This window comes from Neophocaena asiaeorientalis, unplaced genomic scaffold (assembly GCF_003031525.2).
Source record: "Neophocaena asiaeorientalis asiaeorientalis breed wild unplaced genomic scaffold, Neophocaena_asiaeorientalis_V1.1 scaffold133, whole genome shotgun sequence".
Taxonomy (NCBI): Eukaryota; Metazoa; Chordata; class Mammalia; order Artiodactyla; family Phocoenidae; genus Neophocaena; species Neophocaena asiaeorientalis.
The window spans coordinates 2,580,984-2,599,108 of record NW_020174429.1 but is presented as its reverse complement, the minus strand read 5'-3'; the positions used below and the strand labels follow the sequence as shown (position 1 = coordinate 2,599,108).

General features: G+C 46.4%; 1 protein-coding gene across 1 annotated transcript in view; it reads left to right on the top strand.

Annotated features, from left to right (window-relative positions):
* Window positions 1–18,125, top strand: part of MYO5B (myosin VB) — a 373,495-nt gene that overhangs the window by 117,654 nt on the left and 237,716 nt on the right. The gene's annotated exons all lie outside the window — the stretch shown is intronic.

Here is an 18,125-nt window from a genome sequence, read left to right as displayed (position 1 = left end):
GTCAGCAAGCAATGGGTTCGTTCTCGTGGGCAGACCTGAAGTCTGTCTTCCATGAACACCCTTAGTTAGTTTCCTTCAGAGGAGAAACTTTGGTTTGCTTTTTATATTTCTAACACTTGAATAAGGGTTCCTATAACTTGAGCTTTTGATAAACTCTAAAAACTAGCACTTAAAAAGGAAACTGGTATGCCTTCTGGAAGATTGCTTTTGCTAGTGTAATGGACAGGAATAATAAAGATTAGCCAGGAATAATGGACATTTTAGAGAGACTTTTTCTCCCAAATGATATTACCAAGAAAGGGAGCAATAGAAATCAATCAACAAGAATCTGTCAGGCACTAGCATATGCCTCCACTGGACTGAGGATTTTGGAAGAACCAAAGATGTATAATACACAATGCTTCTTCAAAAGTGTATCATGCAGATAAGATAGATGTGCAAAACAATGACTGGAAAAGACAGTAGGAAATGAATTACTTTGCTACAAATCATTTTTGGAAGATGGGGGGATATAAATTATACATACGTGAATCCATGCATTTTAAATGGCAATGTGCTCAAATGCATAATCCAGACAATTGGAGGAATTTAGTAATTTCTGAAGTACAGGCTCGAGCTGGTCTTTGAAGAGGGGCAGGACTAAAGGGTTATGCGAGAGGATATGTAAAACTGTAGGTTAAAAAAATTCACTGTTCTATTTTATTCCTAATTAGCTAACCTGGTGTTACACAGAAAGGAACACAATTTTTGTTTTAAAGATTTTAGTCAGGGCTTCCCTGGTGGTGCAGTGGTTAAGAATCCGCCTGCTGATGAGGGGACACGGGTTCGAGCCCTGGTCTGGGAAGATCCCACATGCCGCAGAGCAGCTAAGCCCGTGTGCCGCAACTACTGAGCCCACGTGCCACAACTACTGAAGCCCGTGTGCCTAGAGCCCGTGCTCCGCAACAAGAGAAGCCACTGCAATGAAAAGCCTGTGCACCGCAACAAAGAGTAGCCCCTGCTTGCCACAACTAGAGAAAGCCTGCACATAGCAACGAAGACCCAACACAGCCAAAAGTAAATAAAATTAAACAAAAAAAGATTTTAGTCACCTGAAAAGTATTTCGCCTATGTGGTTTCACCGGTGTGGCCACCTGTGTTTAAGCAGTGTCTGTGGTGGTGATACATGGGCTCCACATCACTTATTTTTCTGATGTGTGTGGTAGCTGTTCCCTACATATCTGCCAAGTGAAGTTTTCTGAGGCTCAGTTCTGATATCACCTTTATCTGGTTCAGAAACTTTCAGTAGGTTCCTAAAGCTTGAATTCCTCCACCCCTGGAAAGGTGTTCTGGGTTCCTCCACGGTCCGCTACAATCCTGACTTCCCAACCTTTTCCTTCTGCCTTTCTCTGCACACCCAGTCCACAGCCAGCCTTACTGCAGGTGCCCCCTCACCCACACAGCTTGCTGTGTGTCCTACATGTGGGTCTCTTCCTGGTAGTCCCTGTCTCTGCGTGTTCAAATCTTGCATGCCCTTCAGAGCTTTGCTCAAATGTCAGTACTTCCATAAAGTCTTATCTTTCCAGCTAACAGAATCCCTGCCACCTCTGAGCCTGGTGGCATCCAGCCCACCCTGCTCTTGTGGCCCTTGGTATTTTCTCCTTTGTATTGTTGGTTACTGAGGAAGTTTTTCTCCTCTCCCCTGGAGAGAGGGCAGAGTGCCAGGCCCTTCTCATCTTGGTTTTTCTGCACCTAACATCAGCTGTGCTTTCCATACAAGAGGCCTTACCTCCTGAGAAAAGGTGCCTCGTGAATCAGAACTGGCATCTCCAGTACTTATCCTGACTAGTAAACACCGGGGCCTCTTTGTTGCTCTACTTACATATTCATTTGGTGGGTTTTGCTGATGTGTGTATAGATGGTGGATACATGCAGACAAGCATAATATGATTCTGTTAACATTCTGCTTTATAATGCAGTCTCTAAGATGTCTTTTTATCAAAGGGAGTTTCCCAGGAAAGCTGTGGGGTGTAAAGAGGCAATCGTTTGGAAACATCAGGATCCTACCCAGCTGTAGATTAAGGAAGCTCTCTCAGGATGTGGGGAGAAAGCTAAATGCTAAGATGTGTCCCTGCCCACAAGATTGTATGGTGTTGGGTAACGTCTCTGCCTGATTGTTGTATTGTTCACAGCTGTCACACACACAGACGTGCCAGCTGTGCTGTCATTGTGGATATCTTGCATGATCTGCTATAGAGGCCCACTATTCCCAGTCCGTCTAATTTGGGGATATTGGTAGAGCGATTTTGTGTTCGGTTATCTGTTGCTGCGTACAAGCCACCCCAATATTTAATGGCATAAAAACAATAGTCTATTTTCATCTCATGTTTGTGTGGGTTGAGTCACATGAGTGCCCTCTCCAGCTCATCTGCTCTCGTGGCTTCATCTTCCACCTGTAAGCATAAGACTTCTAGGCTCATTTTTTTTTAATAGACTATTTCTAGGGTATGATTTATTTTTATTTTCTAAATTTATTTTTGGCTGCTTTGGGTCTTTGTTGCTGCTCTCAGGCTTTCTCTAGTTGCGGCAAGTGGGGGCTGCTCTTCCTTGCAGCGTGCGGGCTTCTCGTTGCGGTGGCTTCTCTTGTTGCGGAGCACGGGCTCTAGGCACACGGGCTTCAGTAGTTGTGGTTCGTGGGCTCGTGGGCTCAGTAGTTGTGGCTCCCGGGCTCTAGGCGCGTGGGCTTCAGTAGTTGTGGCGCATGGGCTTAGTTGCTCTGCAGCATGTGGGATCTTCCCAGACCAGGGCTCGAACCCGTGTCTCGCGCATTGGCAGGTGGATTCTTAACCACTACCCCACCAGGAAAGCCCTCTAGGCTAATTCTTGAGCCTTTGCTCCCTCCTTGAGCTCTAGACATAAATATCCAGCTGACTGCTGGCATAGTCCGTGGGATTCCTCCAACCTTTGCATTTCCACAAGGGAGCTCTTTATCTTTGACACGGATGTGAAAATTATGTTGTTTCTTTTTAAGTCTCCAGTGCCTGCCTAGTATATGGCACACACAGTAGACACTGGGTAATACTTGATGAGTTAGTATGTGAATGAACACTTGTGTAGGCCCACCAATAGGAGAGTGGGTAGATAATGGTACACATGCAGTGGAATACTGAAATGAGTGAACCAGATCTACTTGTATCAACAAGGATAGATATCAGTGGTGAGTAGAAAAAATAAAAGTATGGAGTATTTAGTATATGCTACCATTTATCTAAAATATCTAGCCCCCAGTATTGTGCATTTCTGGCTACATATTTATGTGGTCCTGGTGTACTGACATGGTTGTGAGGGCATCGCTCCACTGTCAAGATAATGGCTATCCTTTGGGGGTTAGAGTGGGGGCAATTGCAGGGGGAAGGAACCCTCAACAGTAACATTAAATTTGTTTTAAAAAATCCAAGGTGAGTAGGAATAGGCTATAAAACGTTAACTGAGTTTTGGAGATATGGATGTCTGCTTTAACTCCTCTGTACTTAAGAAGAAAATCTGCAATATATTAATTTTCTTTTTAAAGGAAAGACAGTGATATACCAGGGGTCAGCAGAAATAAATGTAGTGAGCCTCACTGAGAAGTGAAGCAGGGACTTGATGAGGGTCACAGTTCTGTGCCGGAGATTAGAACCCAGATGACGTGGCCCTGCCCAACTGCTCTTTCCCCTCTCCCATGTCATCGTGTTATATTCAGACCTAGAATGTTTGGTAAATATGATGGATCGTTTTCCATTCCCGTTGATATTGACGGCCCGTTACCTGTGTTAGTCAAGCTCTGTGGTGGGCATAGGCTAGCCAGGGAATATTCAGGGTCTGGCTCGTTATGCCACTGTTCTGACATCTCTTTAAGGAGGATCTCTATTGCCATCCCTATAACACCAGCGGGTCTCACAGATGGTTTAATATATACTCACAGCAAAGGCACTATGTATGATCCCAGAGGGCTGAGGAGAGATGGGCCAGCATTGGGAAGTGCAGGTCCACTTGACTTGGTGCCTCTGAGGTCTAGGAACCATGTCTTACTTGTCCATGTATCTGTCCTGGCACCTGCCACCTTGGTGCTTAAATATTTATTTGAATTAATGGATCCACATTTTGTTAATGTGGCATTGTTAATCAGGATGCAGATGAGACCTTCTCCCTGTATGCTGAGAGTAAAATATGATTTATTAGGTTTAGACAAGTAATAACAGAGCCTGGAAAGAGACCTTTCACCTGGAATGAGTTTTCTGGGAGCAGCTGTTGGAGGTTCCTTTGTGGGTGATCTTGCAGTTCTGATCTGAGACCCATGTGCTCATGGTAGCGCCTGGCTGTTTTCCTCAGCTTCCCCAGGGCTGGTGGCCACAGCCCCTTTCCTTGCACCGTCAGGCAGGCAGCTTGATTCACAGTGCTTCCCTCCTCTTCCCCACCCCCACTGTGATGTGAGGTGCTTCACTGACAGCTCAGAAACAGCATCCCAAAGACTGCTGGCAAGTACAAAGGACCACATTCCCGCAGAAAGGTAGCCGAAGCTTTCTGGAGACATTGCAGTTTATGGGGGGTAGGAATGGGTAAGATAATTGTATTCTCTCTCTTGCCCCTTCTCATGCCAACTGTGTTAACCGTTACGGTGCTCAGAGCTGAAATAGGAAATACAGCTTCTCAGAAAAGAACTTAGAACAAGGCAGATTTCCACTCCACTGTGAGTGTTGCCCTTCCCTGTGGGCAGTAGCCTGCCTGCGTTAAATGATCTTTGTGCACTTTTATGGCTGATTCCATCACCATATAATTTAAAGTTTTAACTAGTTTGATGACCTCAGTTTCATATTATGTGTAATTTCCAGAAGGCAATAATAAGTGAATGGCTGATGTCCTTAGGAAAAATAACTAGATAAAATATTCATGGTTTAGCCTTGGAATGGAGATGGGGCTGGTTATGAGCTAATCATTACTCTGGGTGTTAGAGATTTAGACTAGAGTTTGTGAAGTGCTAAAGAATATACGATGTGTGACTGCTTTTCCTGTTATGCTAATTAAACTAACATGCCAAGCTCACAAGTTCATATGTTGGGAAAACTACCACTGACCACTCGTAATGAATTACTAGGACAGAATAAGCAGCAAGGACTGAGAGAACTGATGTTACTCCTTACCGACAGCAGGTAACACGGACATGTCACAATTATGAACGGGGAGGTGGGTGACAATGGACTGAAGCCCTGCCTTGGGGTTAGAAGACCTGGGTTCCAGTCCCGGCTCTGCGGTTTCAGGGGAAATGTGGGCAAAGTCACTTAAACTTGCTGAGGCCTCTCCCCTCCTCTGCCCCTGTACTTTGCCAGAGATGAAATAATACTCTGCTTACTTCTCAGAGGAGTTGTGAGGTTCAAACTAAAGTTTCAAGTCCTCCAAACTAGAATCCAGTTCTGTCGTCGTTACCATCGTAGCAGCGTCAGGATCCTCTGGCAGCACAGCTGACCCCCTGAACAACAGAGGTTTGAACTGCGTGGGTCCACTTACACATGAGTATTTTTCAACAGTAAATGCTACTGTACTGCATGATCACAGCTGGTTGAATCTGATGATGCTGATACAGAGAGCTGACTATAACTTATATGTGGATTTTTGACTGTGCAGAGGGCCAGCGCCCCTAACCCCTGCCGTTGTTCAAGGGTCCGCTATATAGATTTTGTCACGAGTTTCCAGAAGGTGAGAGCATGAGGACGTGGGGAGTCGCCAGCAAGGCAAAGAACTGCTGTGTGAGTGATGAGTTCCCCAGCCCTGAGGGTATTTAAGCCTAAATTGGGTAACCGTCTTCTTGCCAGAGATTCAGAAGGAGGGGTTTGAAAGTTGAGTAGGCAGTTCCTTTCCAAGGTCCTCTCCCTCTTAGATTCCCTATGGACACATTTTTCTATTTACCAATCTTATGTGAGGCATAGAAAACATAATGGTTGCAAAGAGAACAATAAAGGTGGTTAAAGCAGAGCTTAGAAAAAAAAAACAACTGAATATAACCCAGGAAGAGAAATCTAAGAGAGGACAAATATTCCACTCTCTCAGAATTGACACTTGATTCATCCTGGATGATGGATTAAAAGAAACACAGATCTGTTCTTTCTCCTTCCCATTTTACAGATGAGAAAATTTGAGGGTGAAGAGGAGGGTGTGTGCTGGTAAGCACTGGCTAACAGGTGCCAGGCATTGATCTTAAAAACACTACATGTTACTCATGGAATTCTCCCACCTACCCTACGGGAGGGACCCGATCATAAACTGATGCCCAGGGAGGTTATATAATTGGCCGAAATCACACTGCTACTCCGTGGCCGGCAGTCTGGCTCCAGAGTTTGTTTTACTGTGGCACTTCCGTGGTGGCTGTTCAGGGAAGTTACAGTCATATTCTGTAATTTGCTTTTAATTATAAATCTCCCTTGTGGTGTACTGGAGTGGTGTGCCTGAGGATGAATGAGTTTGAGATTCCTGACCTTGGGGATCAGTGTGGGGACTCCTACTAGGGGATGTACCTCCCTTCGCTCCCAGTGGTATGTGGCCTTGGGGACCAGCCTTGTAACTGAGCTCACATCTTTGTAGAACGGCTGGCCAGATGTAGGAAAACCCTCTGAGGCTGTGAATGAAAGTGGAGTTGACGTCCCCAAACAAGGAATGAATTCTCTGCTTTGTCTTTGCTTCTCCAGTGCTCTGACATCCCACGTTGCGTGCAACATGCTTGCCTAAACTGGCTGCTTCCTCAAATCTGAAAGTCTTTCTATTGTATTGGGGTGATGGCTTCAGGTTCTTAGCTAAAGTAAAATGAATCCCAGTGACTAATGGTCTCAGCTCTTAGGAGGCACAGGAGTTGGGGAGAGGGTGTTGTGAGTCAGTGACTAATGGTCTCAGCTCTTAGGAGGCACAGGAGTTGGGGAGAGGGTGTTGTGAGTGAAATATGTCTTAATCTTGCAGTTAGTATTAGGCTAGACATTTCCTTGAGGTAGAAGGCACGGACTAAGTTGTGTGTGATGTTAGTATATGTCACCGATGTCTTTGCTTTAAACACAGTAAAGAGTGAGGCCCTTGATCTGAATTGGTTTGAGTTTTCAAGAATGCATTTTAAATGTAGATAGGCCCTAATAATATCAGTAGGTTAAAACATTTCTTTGACCAGGTGTTTGGAGTTTTAGGATGCAGTTTCCCACTGGGAATATTTTTGCGGGTGTCTGTGTTTCTAGGTCAGTCTGTTTGGTCCATACTACACTTGAGCTCTAATATTCCCAGTGTGAGACTGAGTGAGGCCTGAGCCCTGGGGTCTGCTAACCATGGTGTATAGGGTGTGGTTCCTGATTTAGGGGTGACTGCGATGTCTGGCATTTTGCCTACCTCCTGTTGTATTTGACCTTTTCAAACCTCCTCCAGCTCTTGGTGCATCTATGGGCCCAGAGCCCCATCATACTTGGGTCGCCTTGACAGTGGTGAAAAGACGTTTCCTTTGAGCTGCTGTTCTCAACTAGTTTCCTCCAAATGGCAGTGAACTGATTTGTTATAAGGGTGTGAATCACCAAATACCATGTTCCTCTTAGAAGTGTATTTGTGTTTTCAGAAAATATTATTAAACCAAATGAATCACTGTTTGGTAAAATTCCAATAAACTTCAATAATTGGGTGATTTCGAAGTGAGAGACTGGCATGGACATACATACACTACCAAATGTAAAATAGATAACTAGTGGGAAACAGCTACATAGCACAGGGAGATCTGCTTGGTGCTTTGTGACCACCTAGAGGGGTGGGACAGGGAGGGTGGGAGGGAGACACAAGAGGGAGGAGATATGGGGATGTATGTATATGTATAGCTGATTCATTTTGTTATACAGCAGAAACTAACACACCATTGTAAAGCAATTATACTCCAATAAAGATGTTAAAAAAATGATTGGGTGATTTCAATTCTGTAACCAAGAATTTGGGAAATGTGAAATAAGAGATAACAGGGCAAGAAGGGCCATTAGACTAGCCTTAAACCCTTCTTCCTTCCACAGTTACTTCTATACAGTTGTGAATTTCTAGATTCCGGATTTTATTTTCTAACAAAGCTTACACAACAGAGGGGAAGATAAAGAAGCTTGCAAGTGTGAATCGTAATATTAGATGTTACTTGCACTGAAAAAAATTGCCCAGAAATGAGACTTCTTTCCCCATTTGGGTCTTTGTATCCCAGGACATGTGATTTATGTACTTTGATCAAGAACAAACCTAAAACAAAAACCCCAAGCCAGCCCCAGGGCATGGTGACGCATTGTTTTGGAGAGAGCTATTTTATTTTATTACAGCAGGGATTGTACACCTTCACAATGGGGCTGTTTTCCTCTCGTGGTTCTTTCCCCTTTCCCACCACCTGTACAATAACTGGTGGATGAATCACCTGTGTGTAGAGTGTATGACTCAGTTGGCAGCATCCCGAGCCATCAGTTAGCTTTTGTTGGCTGTTATAAAGTTATTTAAAAATAGCAAGTGTTGGTTTTCCTAAGAGTTGAGGATATTCCCGTTTGGGAGAATGAGCTGGAGGGTCCCTTAGGCTCTGGGAATAGGTCATCTCCGCCCAGCACTGCCATCCAATCCCCTGGTGAGTTTGGATTAGGATAATTTATCCCAAGGGCGGCTGGCCCAGTGGAGGGAACCACTGGAGAGGTTGACCTAAATGCAGGCTTTGTTGGCCTGTTGAAAGGTGAAGTAGGAGGAAGGAGATGCTGGCAAAGCCACTTGAGAGCATAGAGTGGTGCTTTCTTGGAAGGCCTGTTTGAGTGTCAAGTGACTCATAATTTTCTTCCAAGTTTAGCTTGCCACTGGTTGCGTGAAAATATTTTTCTCAGCTGCCGCCTCCTGATCATTTTTCGGTTTAATAATCAAATTCAGTGTTTTAAAGAAACACCAACTTGAAATGTAGGCCCTTGGACAGACTAGGATGGGCAGACAAGTGATTCATGATCAAAGACCCCTGAGATACCTTCTCCCTTCTACATGGACACCTCATCACATTGACTTTGACCCTGTGCCTGTTGTGAAATGTTCTTAACATGGGAACTTGGTTCATCCTAGTTTTGCACAGTGGTTTGTACTTGGCAGTGTTCCATAAGTGGCGCTGTTTAGCACAATTCCAGTGAGGATTTTGATCCCATTGTCTTATTCTAACACTAATACTTCAGGAGACTTCCACTGAAGGTGGATGGCCTATAAGTGGCCTGACTCTTGGGGGAGGCTGTGGGGCACGTCATCATTAGCTTCCCCCCACATAACTTATGAAAATGTCCACTTTGGAATAACACGTGCATTGGGAACTTTGAAAGGACAGGTGGAAGTTAGGAGAGGCTCTCTGGCAGGCTTGCTGGGATGAAGGTGGATGCTTTGATGGTTCCCTGAGAGGTGAGGGCATTAAGTCCTCTCCGCTCCTTCACAGGTTTCCTCCTTGAGCCTAGATGCAGAGCCCGTGAGGAAGGGCAGTGTCTTGGACCTTTTGGGATGCTGTGACAGAATACTATAGACTGGGGGGTTGCGGCGGGGGCTTAAATAACACATATTTAATTGTCACAGTTCTGGAGGCTGGGGGTCCCAGATCCAGGCACCAGCAGATTCTAGTGTCTAGTGAGGGACTGCTTTCTGGTTGACAGTCTTCTTGCTGAGGCCTCACATGGTGGAAGGGCCGGGTGGTGCTCTGGGGTCTCTTACAAGAGTACTAATCCCATTCATGAGGGCTCTACTCTGATGACCTAATAATCTCCCAAAGGCCCCACCTCCTATACCATCGTATTGGCCTTAGGACTTGATGTGAATTTGGGGCAGGGGGACAAGCATTCAGTCTATAGTGGGCAGTTAACTGTGGGCAGTTAGCCTCGTTGACCTTGTCACAGCACCAAACCACTGTAGTGTCAGGCTGTTCCCAGGGGCTTGCTGAGACACTGCACGGTACTGTCTGCCCTAGTGTAGACTCACACAGGCAGAATCAGGGGCAGGCATGCCTTTGGAGACTCCCCAGCTGGACCATTGCCCAGGGGTGAATTAGCGAATGCTTTGCCCCAAACTTAGTCTGATTCCACCGATACAGAGATTCACATCTGTCCCATGCCTTCTCTTGATGCCAGCTCCCTTGAGGTCTGGCCTCTCCGGAGACCTGAGGGAACAGCAAATGGCTGTACAGAAAAGGCGGCAGTCCTTCGTGTGATCATCCATTCGTGGTCTCCAGCGCCAGTGAGGCCGGCAGGTATTTAAAAGTGAATGAGTTTCTGTATCCCAGGGCTGCAGAGAGGGCCACACCCAGAGGGGGGATGTTAGGAGGACTTTCACTAGGCAGAGCTTCTAGCTTTTAGGTGGAGGAAGGCAGTGATTGGTCCAAGGGGATTCTGTTACCCCCACCATCTCATACCTGGGGGTGTGTGGAAAAGAAGCCACGGGCTAAGTGTGGCACCTTTTCCTAGAATGTGAATTTTAATGAAAGATTTTGGGGAAAACGGAAATCATATAGACATAAATGTGCCTTAGAACCAGAGTATGCTGGGTTGGGTCATTGGTACCCTTGCTTTTTTCATTTCCTTAGCGCAGAAGGCTATTAACATCCAAGTAAGTGGATCCCTGAACTAGCTTATTGTAATCTTGACCCACGTATATCAATTCTGAATGGAAAGAAGGCGGTGGCACTTAGCTGGCACACCATTGCTAGGAATTAATATACTTTTCTCCTGATTTCCTTTTTATTCCTTTTCCCTTTTCTCCCCTCCTTCCACTTCTTTCCCTCCTTCTTTTTGCCTCCATCCTATTGAGGCAAGTCGTACCTCTCTGATTCCTAGTGCCCTCACTCTCAGGGTGTTGGGAGGGAACACGGTATGTCCATTGCTGCCTCCTCGAGTGCATAAGCTGGTAATTGGGCTTCTCTTCCACTCAGTTCCCACAGCCAGAGGCGGGTCTTGACTTCACCCCGAGTGCTCTCCTTTAGGCGGTGGGTGAGCTCGGCCTCTGAAACATCTTCGGCAATTAAAGAAAACATCCTGCCCGCCCTTCCTTCCTGTTGCCCTCACAGCTGTGGCTTTATTTGATATGATTTTTCAAATCATGAGCTCATCCAGGAGGCGTCAGTGGGAGGGTTAGCAGAGGTTATCCTGGAGGTACCTTGGATTCACAGTGCAGTTTGCAGACGGACTTGCTGAGCCAAAGTCCAGCCCTTCAGATCGTTCTGCAGTGTGGCCTGCCCCAGCCTGATGTACCTTTCCTGGTAGAGTCTCACTTTGCCACCGATATTTATCTTTAAAAACGGGGTGGTGGTGGCAGGAAAGAGAGCTGGGAGCCAGAAGTCATTGGCCCAGGTTTCTGGCTCCATGCTCGCTTTATGGAAGAAAGCTTGTCTCCTCAATCTGAATTGAGTGTCACAGCTTGTTTAGAGAGAACTAGGGCTTCCTGTCCTGTGTTCCTCACTCCCCTTTTGGCACTTGTCTCCTTGAATCCAAAAGCCTAGAGCTCTTGGTCTGTCTTGGGGAACCACAGTGCACTGTGTATGGCAAGGGAAGGCCCTCAGACATCCTGGGATCCAGGCGTGCTCTGCCTTTGCTGCATGGCCTTGGGCAGAGAGAGATGCACCTTCAGTGGGCTGCAGCCCCCAGCGTTTACAGGTATGAGGGGTATAGTGCTTCAGTGGAAGAGTTACGAGGATTCAATGACAATGGGTACAGCATTACCTGGGGAGATGACTGACTCGTGGTGGTGATCAGAACAGTCGGTCCCTTTCTTTTTGCAGCTATGGAGAAGGGAGATGATAGACTGGTCCACGCTAGCAGTGGATCAGTGGTACTGCTCCTCTGTATCAGCCTCCCTCACCCAGCTCTTCACTATCCAGGAGATGCTTAAAACTTGGATTCCTCAGTGTCCTGGCCTGTACCTGAGAGATCTTCCTGCTTCTCTATCCTGTATTTTTCCTATCTCCCCAGACCCATGGAATCCAGAGAACCCTTTCCAGTCTGAGCCTTTAGCACTGGGGCAAGGTCAACGGGAGAGCTCCTATTTCTTCCAGAGTCAGAGCACCTGTAGTACACATGGTTTGTAGCTCAGATTTGGTTCCTCTGCAAGTTTCTAAGCACCTGTCATATATCAGGCACAATTGGCACTGGAGATGTAAGCTCCAGGAGGTTAGAGAGCGATCTGTTTTGTTCACTGTTATGTTTACAAGCCTGACACAGGCAACAGATGAACAACATCATTTCAGATAAATACAATGAAGAAAATACAATAAGGGGTAGAAAGTACCTGTTTTTAAGTTAATTGTTCAGCAGAGTCTCTCTAGAAAGGTGATATTTAAGCTGAGAGTTATGACGAGGCAGAGTCATGTGGTGGAAGGGGCTGCAGGGTGGCAAATTCAAAGGCCCCGAGGAAAGTAAAGGAGGCTGGATTGCAGTATGCTGGGGATGGAAAGGGATGGGCCTGTGGAGAGGACATGCAGGGTTGACAGCCTCGATGAAGAACTCAGACTTTATTCTTAATGTGATGGAAGACTTTAAGCAGGGAGTGGCATCTCATGTACTTTGTCAAAGAAGCACTCTGCCTGCTGTTCAGCGAGTGATTGGTGAAGGTTGAGAGTAGAAGCAGAGGAGACCAGGTAAGAGGGGGCAGGCACAGTCCAGGAGAGAAGGGAAGGGGCGGGGTGAGATGGGAAGTGTCAGATCCAGGGTATCTTTTGGAGGCAGAGCTAATGGACTTGCTGATGGGTTGGATGTGGATGTGAGGGAAAGAAAGGAAGCCGGGACATCTTCTAGGCTTTTGGCTTAGCAATCAAGTGGACGGAGGCATCATTTTCTGAGATGGGAAACACTAGGAAAGAAACAGGTGGTGGGTAGGGTAGGATTCTAGAGTTCAGTTTGGTCTTTTAAACGTTTATTGTACGTATTAGATACCAAAACAAAGATGTTAATAAGTTGGACGTGTGGATCTAGATCTCAGTGGACTGTTACTTATATGAGGGTTACAGCCACAAGATCACATCAGGGGCTGCATGTGTTGTGTGTGTGGGTATGTGTGTAAAGGGAGAGCCAAGTAAGAAGCCGGGGCCCTGCGTCATTTACAGGTGGGCGGAGGAGAGGAGTCAGTGAACTAAACAGTGAAGAGGCCAGGGAAGGAGAAAGACCAGGAATGTGGTCAGTAAAGCTAAGTTGTTTTGGAGACCTGCCTTCTAAGAGCGCAGTCACGAAGCAGGAGACTTCTCATTCTGAACGCACCTTGGTTTGATTTGGTTACTTGGCTTCCAGAGGTTCTTGGCTTTTATCTTGCCGGTTCCCTCTGGGTGCAAAGTATTGTTAAGTGATTAAATTGATATAAATTATTCACTGGTCTATCTTTTAATGTTTTTCTTCTGCCATCTGGATACCCTCTACACAGTGCCGGGCTCAGTGGCGGGTGCCAAGAATAGCAATGATGACAGTTAGCATTTGTATAACGCCTGGTAGCTGTAAATGTACTTTGGTACTCACCACCCAACTACTCATACACTCACTCTGGCTGCTTCTGGGGAAAGGATCAGGTGAGAATCCCTTGGCTAGGAATTAAGTCTCTACTATGACACGACTCTGACCTGCCTTTTGAACTTCCCTTCCATCACACCTGCCCACAAGTCCCTGGCTTGAACCCAGCCGATGGGCTTGCACTTTCTTGCCTGGACGGTCAGCCCTGTCCCACACCTGCTTCTGGTCATGCGGGTCAGGTTCTCTTCAGGGACTCCAGCAAGAGAGCGCTCCTGTTTCAGCATCTCTGAGGGCTGGTCCCACTCACTCGTTTAATTCTGTGTTGATTTTCCAGTAACTCTATGTCTTGCCACTTACCTTTAATTGATGGTGAATGTTGCCTTTTTTATGCTTTGTCTGCTTAACTGCGCTGTTAGCTCTCCAAGGGCAAAAACATGCCTTAGAAGACTTCCTTCCCATGGTGTGCCTGGCAGTGTCATCTTCTGCCCACGTGAGGGGTTTAATATCTGGAGTTTTTCTCCTTTGACGCCCTTGTGCAGTCAGGCAGTTCTTACAAATAAGGAAAATGAAGAGGAAGCGGGCCTTCCTTGGGAAGGACGTGGCTCGTCCCGGGTCACACAGCAGTTAGTGACAGGGCTGGAACCAGCATTCAGGCTACCAACTCCCATTTCCAACCTTCTTTCAGACCCTACTCCCTGAGCACCAGACCATTCACTGTCTACTGTTGGCACCTACGTAGGCTGTGCTGCTCTCCCACCAGCTTACAATGCTCCACAGACTTTGGACTGAATCCCTGAAGCTTGTAAGAGCCTTGCTGGACTGTGGCCTCTTTCCTCTTTCCACACAGGGCAGAGGCAAATGCTAAGCACTGTTTAACCTTTTTTCTTCTATAATGGGTTTTGGTTATATAAGCTACAAGCGTGTGTTTGCTGTATTTTCCCCCGGCAGTCACAGCCTGCCTTTCCTTCGTAGCATCTGCTCCTGCAGGGCTGACATCAGTGTTTTCTGGAGCCCATGGAGAAGTTTTGAGGGGTTCCAAGGAGACCTTGAGGACTTCTAGTTACTTCTCTTTCCCTTCAGGCCAAGCCTTGTGGGGGTTGCTTATTCCTCGTTATGGAAGATGGATTGATAGCCTGTGTGGTGCAGTGCATTCTGGAGGTCAAGTGTTGATTTGTCCCTTGTTAACAGACAGGGCAGGGGTCTGGGACTTACACACACATTGCATCAGAGCTTTCTGATCTGCAGGGGCCAGAAATTCCCACAGAACCAGTTCTGACAGATAAGACTTAAGAAGTTACAGGAGCTCCGGTCGTGCTAACTCTGCAGAGAGAAGTGCAGCGTCGTCAGACCTCAGCACTGGAGTTCGAAGACAGAGCTGCTCTTCCACATGCCCAGATATTCTCAAGCTGGGTGACGGCCCTGAGCTGATAAGTTATTTAGATAGGACTATAGGTAGTGTTCCTGGCAGGAGAGAAGCTCTAATTTCTTGCTATGAGACTCAGCATATAATCAGCAGAATATACAGTGCTAGGGTTCATCCATTCATCCAGCACGTACTGAAATAGTTTCCACTATCCTATGTGTATGGCACGGAAGATAAATGACATTTTATTCCTACGCCAGAGGGAAGGGAAACATCTATACAAGTGAATGTAGTACAGTTAAAGGCTGTTATAGTGAAAACACAGAGAGGGACCACTTGGGTCAGCAGGAGCAAAAAGACTCAACAAGGAGGGTAAGAATTAAGCTGGACCTTAAAGGTGAATAGCAGTGGGGAAGGTGGAGGAGGGGAGGAAGACGTTTGAGGCAGAGGAAAAAACAGCAGGAAAACTCGCGAGGTATTTGGAAACACAAGGTTAGTGAGGCTGGAGTGCGGGGAAAGTTTCGGGGGAGGGTCGGGGCGTGGCGGGAAGGGTCGTTTGGGCCAGATTGCGAACCATCTGAATATGAACTTTATCCTGTAAACAGCATGGACATTTAAAGCAGGGGGATGACTTCATGAGGGGGGGTGGGTATATTTTTTAAGGATGATAACTGTAGAACAAACGTTCTCAACCTTGGCACTGTTGTTGTTTCAGGCTACATCACTTTCGTTGGGGTGTGCAGTCCTGGGCACTGTAGTAACATCCCTGGCCTCTACCTACTAGAAGCTAACAGCACCCTCTCCCCCCCACCCCAGAGGGACCACCAAAAATGTCTCAAGGCGTTGCCAGATGGCCCCTTGGGACAAGTTTACCCCCTAACCCCTCTTGAGAACTGCTGCTCCAGGAGCAAGCAGCCTAGAAAATCAGCTGGAGTTGGGAGATTGGAGTCAGGCAGACCAATCAGAAGTAAATTGTAGTATTTCACATAAAAGTCGAAGTCCTGAACTAAGGCAGCAGAGCAGGAATTGAGAGGACGTGCTGAATTCAAGGGAGCTGTCGACAGTGTCTGGCATGTTCTAGGTGCCTGAACAAATGGGGTTGAGCTGACAGGTCTTGACTGGGATTCCTTAATTAAGCTCTGAATATTGGGTATGGCTTGGAGGGGTGGAAGGAGCCCTGGCTGGAGAGTCAGCTCTGTTGCTGGGTGCGTTCTTTTTTAGGGGCCTGAGTTGGCCAAGTCCCTTAACATCCCTGGATCTCAGTGTCCTTCATCTGTAAAATGTGTCTGAGACCACCTGTGCCTCTGTCTCGTGGAATTCTAAGACTTCACGTTTGTGAAAGCCCTTTGAAAACAGCAGTACACTTTCTAAATGAACAGTTGTTTTCTCTCTTTACATGCTTAGGAGCGAGGGCAGTGGGGATGAGATTACACAAGACACGAATGGAGAGGGAGGAGATCACGGATGCCTTGTCCAGCTGGGGGCTAGCGGAAATGAGGCTGGGCTTCGTTAAGCTCACGAAGCCCTTGAACGTGCGATGGGATGTTGGCATTTGGCAGGGAGACGTTTGCTTGCATTTTGGTGATTAACATCTCAGCTGTGAACGGTGGAACTCTGTCATAACGTGATGCAGTTCTTCATCCTTCTGTCAGCCGTAAAACAGACTCTAGAACTAAGCGTCAACCAAAATATGAAGGTGATGTGTTAAACACAGGCAGATGGTGGATACAGCAGGGGAGGAAGGGCCAATAAGTGGTCTATTTTAAACATCTCATGATTATTTTTTACCAGGGAACTTTTCGTGTTTCACTTGTTCCCTATTGGTTCCCAGGACATTTTTAACTCTAGAGAGCAGTGTGCTCTTGGGCTAGACACTGATTTTTCTGGGGGCCTTGTTTGCCTCCTTTGCTAAATAAGGAGAGAACTTTATTTACCTAAAAACAAAGCACTGAACTCACGGGCCCCTATAGTCTCTGTGATCAGAGGGAGGCCCTTCTGTTGAACCGCAAACCATGATCTTTCCCTGGATGTAATGGAGGCTGATTTTTACCATAGGCAGCTCTCTTACTGGGAAGCAGGAAGGTGATGGAACGATAAATGCAGCATAGTGTTTAGTGCTTTTTAGTTCAGCCTACTTATTGAGAAAACCAAGGCTTGGAGCTTTGAATGATTTGTCCAAGACAGTTCTGCTGTTTGGTTGCTGAGGGAGGTCCGTGCCCCTTCGTACCCTGCCACCAGACCAGCACGTCGTCCGCCACAGACACAAGTGCCTCTTGCTGGACATTTCCAGCTCTGGGTTCTTGGCTGTCTTGGAAAGAATAACTGTGACTCAGCCTGTGTCCAGAACCAGGGTGATTGCTTTTCTTTCCTTTTCTCTCCTTTTGGACATTTTCAGCTCATTTAAGGTGGGGACTGCTTGCATCAGTTACCTTTGTTGGAGTTTTGGTTGTTCTGTTTCTTATGTTTCCTCAGGCCCTCATCTGTGCTGTGCTGGGTCTCCAAGAAGGCCCTGGAACCGGGGACGTGGTCGGGGCCACTGGGAAAGGCTAGAGCTGTAGACCTGGGATGCATCCCTATTTTAACACCTATGTGGTACTGGAAAGAATACGGTGTGACTCGGCCTTTGCCTGGAACCTGGATGACTGAACACCTTGCATGTGTACCTGTTTTAAGACCTGGGAAGTACACCTGTGAAAATAGAGTTAGGACACCTGTTTCAATACCAACCATTAATCCACTAATGCGTTTGCCAAAAGCTTATTGGTTTTCTATTATGGAAGACATTTGTATGCAAATTAGAATTTTGTTGAAGAATGGGACTTACTCATGTTGCCCCAGAGTTTCTAGGCAACTCTAGATTTAAAATGTTTGCAATTTTAAAATGTTGTACACATAACTTTTCTAGAACACGCTTATGGTATACTTGGTAAGGCACAAAGTACCAGCAAGACTGGAGTACTTCTTTGTCACCTTCCCCTGTGGGTCACTGTGTTATTAACAGTAGCAATGATAATGCAGACCCTCAACAACAGCCTTTCCAAGCAGCACCACTCACCTGATGGTGTGTGTATATACGTATACATATATATATAAACAGCTTTAATGGAGTATAATTGCTTTACAATGGTGTGTTAGTTTCTGCTTTATAACAAAGTGAATCAGTTATACATATACATATGTTCCCATATCTCTTGCATCTCCCTCCCTCCCACCCTACCTATCCCACCCCTCCAAGTGGTCACAAAGCACTGAGCTGATCTCCCTGTGCTATG